Consider the following 6,779-nt stretch of genomic DNA (forward strand, 5'->3'; position numbering starts at 1 on the left):
GGTACATTCTGTGTTCATCTTATGGTGAAACGGTCTGAAGCAAACAGTACAATTCGTATGCTCCGCGTCTCATCACCCAACTTCTTCCATCTCAGCTTCCCCTGCCAATAACTTAATATAGATGTAACTGGAAGTGAAACTAGGGTTGATCATTCCGCGACCTGGAAGTTGAAGACAAACTTAACTCGCTCGTACATGTTGGAGTTGGCGAATACTTCGGGGACCCTTGTTTCTCACACCGGGTACGCCCACGTGAGCTTAGGGAAACCGAAGTGTTACCCAACGACATGTGACCCCCGCACGGGGGATGCGGGGGTTCGGGGGCAGCGCCCCTGACACAGGTGTCTCGCTGCCTGGTCGGCGAGCGGGGGTTCGGGGGCAATGCCTCCCGACGGGGGTTCCCCTTCCCGGTCAGCGGACAGCTGTCCCGCTCGCCGGTGAGCGGGCGGGGGTTCGGGGCCAGCGCTCCCGAAATCTCTACAGGTTTGGGCTTTTATTTAAGCTGGCCCATATGGTTGGAATTAAGAGGTTTTAGGTTTTTTAGCCCGTTTTTGGGGCATATATATTTTGCTCGGTTTTATCGTTGTAAATGTGGAATTGACTGTAAACCGACAAATATAGTGAAATCTCTTTGCAAGACGTAGCCCTAATCTTAGGGTGAACTTGGGTAATCTCGTGCGTCATTCCAATTTTTCTTGATTCTCTGTGTGATCGTCTGATTCGGTTTCGATAAATCCCTTCAATTGGTATCAGAGCCTTGTGTTCGAGAGATTAGGGTTTATCGGAGATGTTAGGAGGGTCACGGATTGAGATCGAAAAATTCGATGGGACGCGGTTCGATCTGTAGAAGTTGAAGATGGAGGATCTACTTTGCGATCGAGATCTTTGGTCGGCAATCGAAACGGAAAGGCCTGTTGCTACGAAGCTTGGTGTCGTGATAAAGGAATCAGGCAAGGAAGCGATGAAGGATGACGAGATGTCTTCCAAAAGGGCGGATCCAAAGGAGTGCAAAGCCTGGTGTCGTGATTCTCTGTGTGATCATTTGATGCGCGCTGCTTGAATCTGCAGTCGGGAAACAATGGAGCTCCGGGGAGTGTGGTGGGTGATCTCTGTGGTCGCCGTGATTTCGCTGGTGTGTGGTCCGCGTTCCACGAGGGTTGGGGACATAGTCCACGACGACGAATCTGCTCTGAAGAAGCCCGGTTGCAACAACCAATTCGTTATGGTAACTCATGACTTTGCCTCCCCCCTCCTCCTTCGCAGCTCTTGTTGCGTCTGATTCTTGACTTGAGCATGCTTTGATTTGGCGATCTTTGAGTTGGTCGCCGGTTGCAGTTCATGTGTTGTTGACTGGGTCTTACTTTGTTCGCGATGGTCGAAACTAGTCGCGGCGCTGGTTTGGTGGATAAGCGACCCAGTCATGCTTGGAATTCGGGGTCGGAATGTGCTTTGCTTGATTTTTCTTGCTTGATTGTATGCAAGAGAGGGACTGATTATAGCAATCATCGATGCTTTCATCGAGTTGTTTTTCATTTTATTGCTGCTCGTTAAGAGGATGAGGGAGCTGATGGAGTTAATAGCTTAGAGCAATTTTACTACTTTAGGCACGATCATGTAGAGATGTGAGCTGCTATAGCTTGTTATCCGTGAAAGTTTGTTTTCGGTGTTTCTTTTCTTTGGTGTGATTTGCTGTCAATTTGGTTTTCGATATCTTTCTGAGGAGATTTCCCCAGGTGGCACACGTTATTTGTGAATAAGGTTTCATTTCTTCAGTAGATATATCATTACCCCAATTTCTGCCTGCCCTTATCATTGTTGAGCTGCGGTTGGGGAAATAGCTGTTGATTTTAAGATGGGTACCTTCTTAGGTTATGCATAAGTTATGAATCGGTAGAGTTGGAATTATTTCTCATTTTAAAGCGAAGTGTTACCATAGTTGCCTTTCTGGGGACTGATTCATAATGATTCTGTCAGGTTAAAGTCCAAACCTGGGTTGATGGACTTGAGAGCAGCGAATTTGTTAGCGTTGGTGCTAGATTCGATAAACCAATTGTTTCAAAGGAGAAAAATGCAGACCATTCGTGCCTTACTCAATCAGATCCTCGTGAAAGGTGTGTAAGCTTAAGAGATTCATTTATGGACTCAAACAAGCTTTCAGAAGTTGGAACATCCTTTTTGATGAGGTAATCAAATCGTTTGATTTTATCAAGAACCCGGATGAACCTTGTGTATACAAGAAAGTCAGTGGGAGCGCAATTGCGTTTCTAGTTCTGTATGTCGATGATAAACTATTAATTGTGAATGATATATCGATATGGAACAACACGGGGTTTTGAATCCAATGATGAAAGCGGTGTGAAAGCTTAAGAGATTTATTTATGGACTCAAACAAGCCTCCAGAAATTGGAACATCCTTTTTGATGAGGTAATCAAATCGTTTGATTTTATCAAGAACCCGGATGAACCTTGTGTATATAAGAAAGTCAGTGGGAACGCAATTGCATTTCTAGTTCCGTATGTCGATGATAAACTACTAATCATGAATGATATATCAATTATATCATCGATCAAAGTATTATCGTCATATAATTTCTCCATGAAAGATTTAGGAGAGGCAACCTATATTTTAGGTATCAAGATCTATAGAGATAGAGCGAGACGATTGATTGGTCTCTCACAGTGTACGTATATAGATAAAGTGTTAACACAGTTTAACATGCAATGTTCATGTTGACACCTAAATTTTGACTAATCTTTGTATAAAAATTAGAAATAATTTTAGTTCTAAATAAAAATCATCTCACATATTTATTTTTTAGCGTACATTGCATTGGCATATAATTGAACAAGAAGAACATTTGAGCTTAATTTAACGGGTGTCTGGACTAGACATGGGGTGAAAAATGCACCAAGAAGATTTGAACTTGAAAGAAATATTTTCTCGGGGACTGTATTGCAAATACTTAGAACCTTAGAGACTGTATTGCAAATACCAAGATAAGGGGATATGGAGAAGGAAAGATGGAGAAGAGAAGATGGAGAAGGGAAGATGATGAAGACGGGTGGAGAAGAGAAGATGGAGAAAGGAAGATAAAGAAGAGAAGATGGAGAAGGGAAGATGGTGAAGAGAGGATGGAGAAATTTGGCTATAAAAGAGGGAGAGTTCTTGAGAATTGAGGAGCGGAGTTTTCTTGGGGGGGATAGAAAAATTAGAGAGCTCTTAAGAGGAATTTTAGAGAGAAAATTTGAAGAAAGTATAAGAGTTTTGAAGCCCGGTGCTACCATTGCGAATTTCTGCACCGATCAACACAAGCTACAAGTCCATCCTCATCGCTCAAGCTCACCGCACAGAAAGGAAAGCTAAGTGATTTCCTAACTACCTCTAATTTTGAATACAAATTAGCCCAGATTTTTTACACTGATTTCTCCTCGTTTTATGTTAAATAACATTTGCATATCAACAATGAGACATCAATGGTACAAGAATAAAAGAAAAGAAAAAACGGAGAGAAAATCAACGCCTAGATTGCATCCGTCCCGATGATTAATTTGCCAAAGCAATTTCCTCCACTAAAACTAAGTCCTCTTACTTTTTCTAGCTTGGTTCAAATCAATCTTACTCCTTTTAGTCTTTTCTTAATTTGCAGAGCCTCATAGAATTATAGCAAGATGAGAAAGAAGCATGAAGGAGAGATAGGACCAAGAGACTTCTTGGTCTAACAAGCCATCGAATCGGTCAAATGGTCAAGATAAGCCCGGTGCATAAGTTTGGTGTGAGAGTTCAAATTGGGGAGTAATCTTAAACCTATTTCATCTCAATTTCATGTAATTTGTTTATTTTGAAAATACATAAAAACTAAAAAAAAATTCATAAGAAGAAAAACCCAAAAAAACTGCACCTTTGAACTTCAAGCATAATTCATCAAAATTGCCAAATCGGACATTTTTCATGAAAATGGTAATGAAGGGGCGTTAGAATAATCTAGCGTAACCAAGTCCCCGGATTCAAAATCTCTGGTTCGTAGAAATAAAATAGTTTTCTCCCACTATTTTATTTAGGTTTCTAATCAACCTACCAAAAATGATTAGTGGTGACTCCAAATTCAAATTACATTGCATGTTAATTATTCGAACCTTAAGTTGCGATTTGATATGGACTTTAGAGAGTCCGAGTTAGGTTAGTTAAATAATTAACTTGATAATCCATTAGCTTGGAATTTAACCTGAATTTTAGGTCGCGACAGTTCCAAAAAAGGATTATTGCATTTTAGCCATGGAATCCGTCTTTCCAAGGAGATATGTCCTAACACTCCCGAAGAACGAGAGCAAATGGTGAAGATACCTTACGCATCCACTATTGAAAGCATAGCGTATGCAATGCTATATACAAGACTTGATATTATGCATGCTGTAAGCATTACTAGCATATATCGATCTGATCTATGGGAAGAGCAATGAATAGCAGTCAAGAATATCCTTAAGTACTTGTGAAGGACTAATGATTTATTCTTGATATATGGAGAAGGAGAGTTGAAAGTTGAAACTTGTACTGATTCCAATTTTTAGTTGGATTCTAATGATTATAAGTCTACATCTAGGTTTGTCTTTACACTCAATGGTGCTGCAGTTAGTTGGAAGAATTCCAAACAAAGCATAACCGCTGATTCCACCACCGAGACAGAGTATGTAGCCGCTTCTGAAGCAACAAAGGAAGCCTCTTGGATAAAGAAGTTCATTTTCAAACTTGGAGCAGTTCCTTTCATTGAGTAGCCGATTACATTGTTTTGCAACAACAATGGGGCAATAGCTCAAGCTAAGGAATCAAGGTCTCACCCGAAGTCCAAGCACATTAAGAGACGTATCCATTTCATCGGAGAAATTGTTGGGAGAGGTGATATCGTCTTGTAGAAAATTGTCTCAGCAGAATATGTGGCAGATCCCTTTATTAAGGCCTTACCTCGGTCTTCTTTTGAAAGACACATTGACAAAATGGGTTTGAGGTACCTGACAAGTTGGCTTTAGCGCAAGTGGGAGATTGTTAGATATATGCCCTAAAGCAACCATATAATAGTTACATGTTAAGGATTTCAGTTGTACTTTCTATTTCTTATACAATTAATGGCACAGACGTATTCATTCATTTGTCCAATTATTTATATATGAATGATTCCACAAGATTAGTTGTGACTGAACCTATTCTTGAGACGTCAAGAATATGAGTGACTGATTCACGCTTATCTTGTCGATGGATTATTGATTGGATATTAATGATCCTATTGAGACCAGTGTGTTCTTAGTTTCACCATTAAGTATTGGATACTTGAGGGAATGACAAGTCACAAGCCATTGGGTATTGTGATGCCCGAGTTAGAACACAAGTGCTTGTACTAGACAAGTTCACCGAACGTGACAAGCATTGAACGATCAGCAATATGGAAGCTATTAGAATGGTCAATGTCTAATCATTCATGCTTTGGTCTTATGTAAATAATCCTTAGACCTGATACACAATGATGAGTTGTGTGTTGGACGGCTATGGTTCACAAGTACACGTATTGCCAGGTTGTTGATCCATCTCTGTACTTGATGGTCTTAGTTCGTACAAATATGATGTTACACGTGTGCGCAAAAATGGAATCTGTCTCCTTGTTACTTGCAAGGTATAATAGTGATGTCCTATGTGATCTAGTCGAGACACCGCATTGAAATCCTCGGCCGAGGATGTAACCGAGAATGAAATGTTCACGTCTCGTATAAATGCACGTCGATTAAATTTGTGCGTATGATCGAATTGGTGGCTTGACAACTATTCCATGGTCTTTATTCGATCGGGACATAGTAAGACAGAGGGATTGAATTACACTGTAACCAAAGCTAATAGGTTCATTATTTTATTTTATTTTTAGCATTCACACTATCTGGGTAGCCATGACATATTGATAGATATCAATCATGGTTTATAGGACCTAGAGGTTGATCGGGACAATCAATTCTCTTGGAAGTACTAATATGTTAGTGCATGTCTTATCGCCAGCTCAATGATGAGCCTAGGGATGTCACACAACTTAACCAATATATGACGACGTTGAACGGAACGACGATATTGCAAATGTGTTTGCAATCTCGTCTATCTAAATAGTGGGGCTGAAATTAAATTAAATGGGATTTAATTTAATTCTTAAATTTGGTCATTAACGTATACACATATGATGCACACTCATATCCTAAATCGACACAAATTGTTGTGCCCGATTTGCACACACGTCGATTATCTTCTGTTTTGTTTTAATATATATGCATATATGATGTGTGTGTGTATGTATGTATGTATATATATAACTAAAACTAAAGAAATAAAAAAAATTATGTGTCCACCCACACACAGTCAGCAAAAGTTGCTGGCCATGTGAGTTGTGCGATTAGCAACTGTTGCTAATTGCACTTGATGTTATCAGCAACAGTTGCTGGAATTTCACGGTATAAAAGTGTGTGTAGAAAGGGTGTTCAGGATAAGAAAAGAGAAAAAAAGCGAGAAACGGAGTTTTTCTTAATTTTCCTTTCTCAACATGATCAAAATATTAAGAGCACGGAGAATTGTCTTCACATGATTGCTGGCTCAATACAGTGGTGATTATCCGTGAGTTATTTGTCCCGTTCAACGTGCGATTGGTGGTGTGTCTGAACTAGAGGCCCGACACTTGTGGGGCTCGAAATGAGGAACATTTGAACAAACTCGTTTCAAGCACGCTACGAGAGGTAATTAGTTTAACCCTCTTCGT

Source organism: Rhodamnia argentea, chromosome 9 (genome assembly GCF_020921035.1).
Source record: "Rhodamnia argentea isolate NSW1041297 chromosome 9, ASM2092103v1, whole genome shotgun sequence".
NCBI lineage: Eukaryota > Viridiplantae > Streptophyta > Magnoliopsida > Myrtales > Myrtaceae > Rhodamnia > Rhodamnia argentea.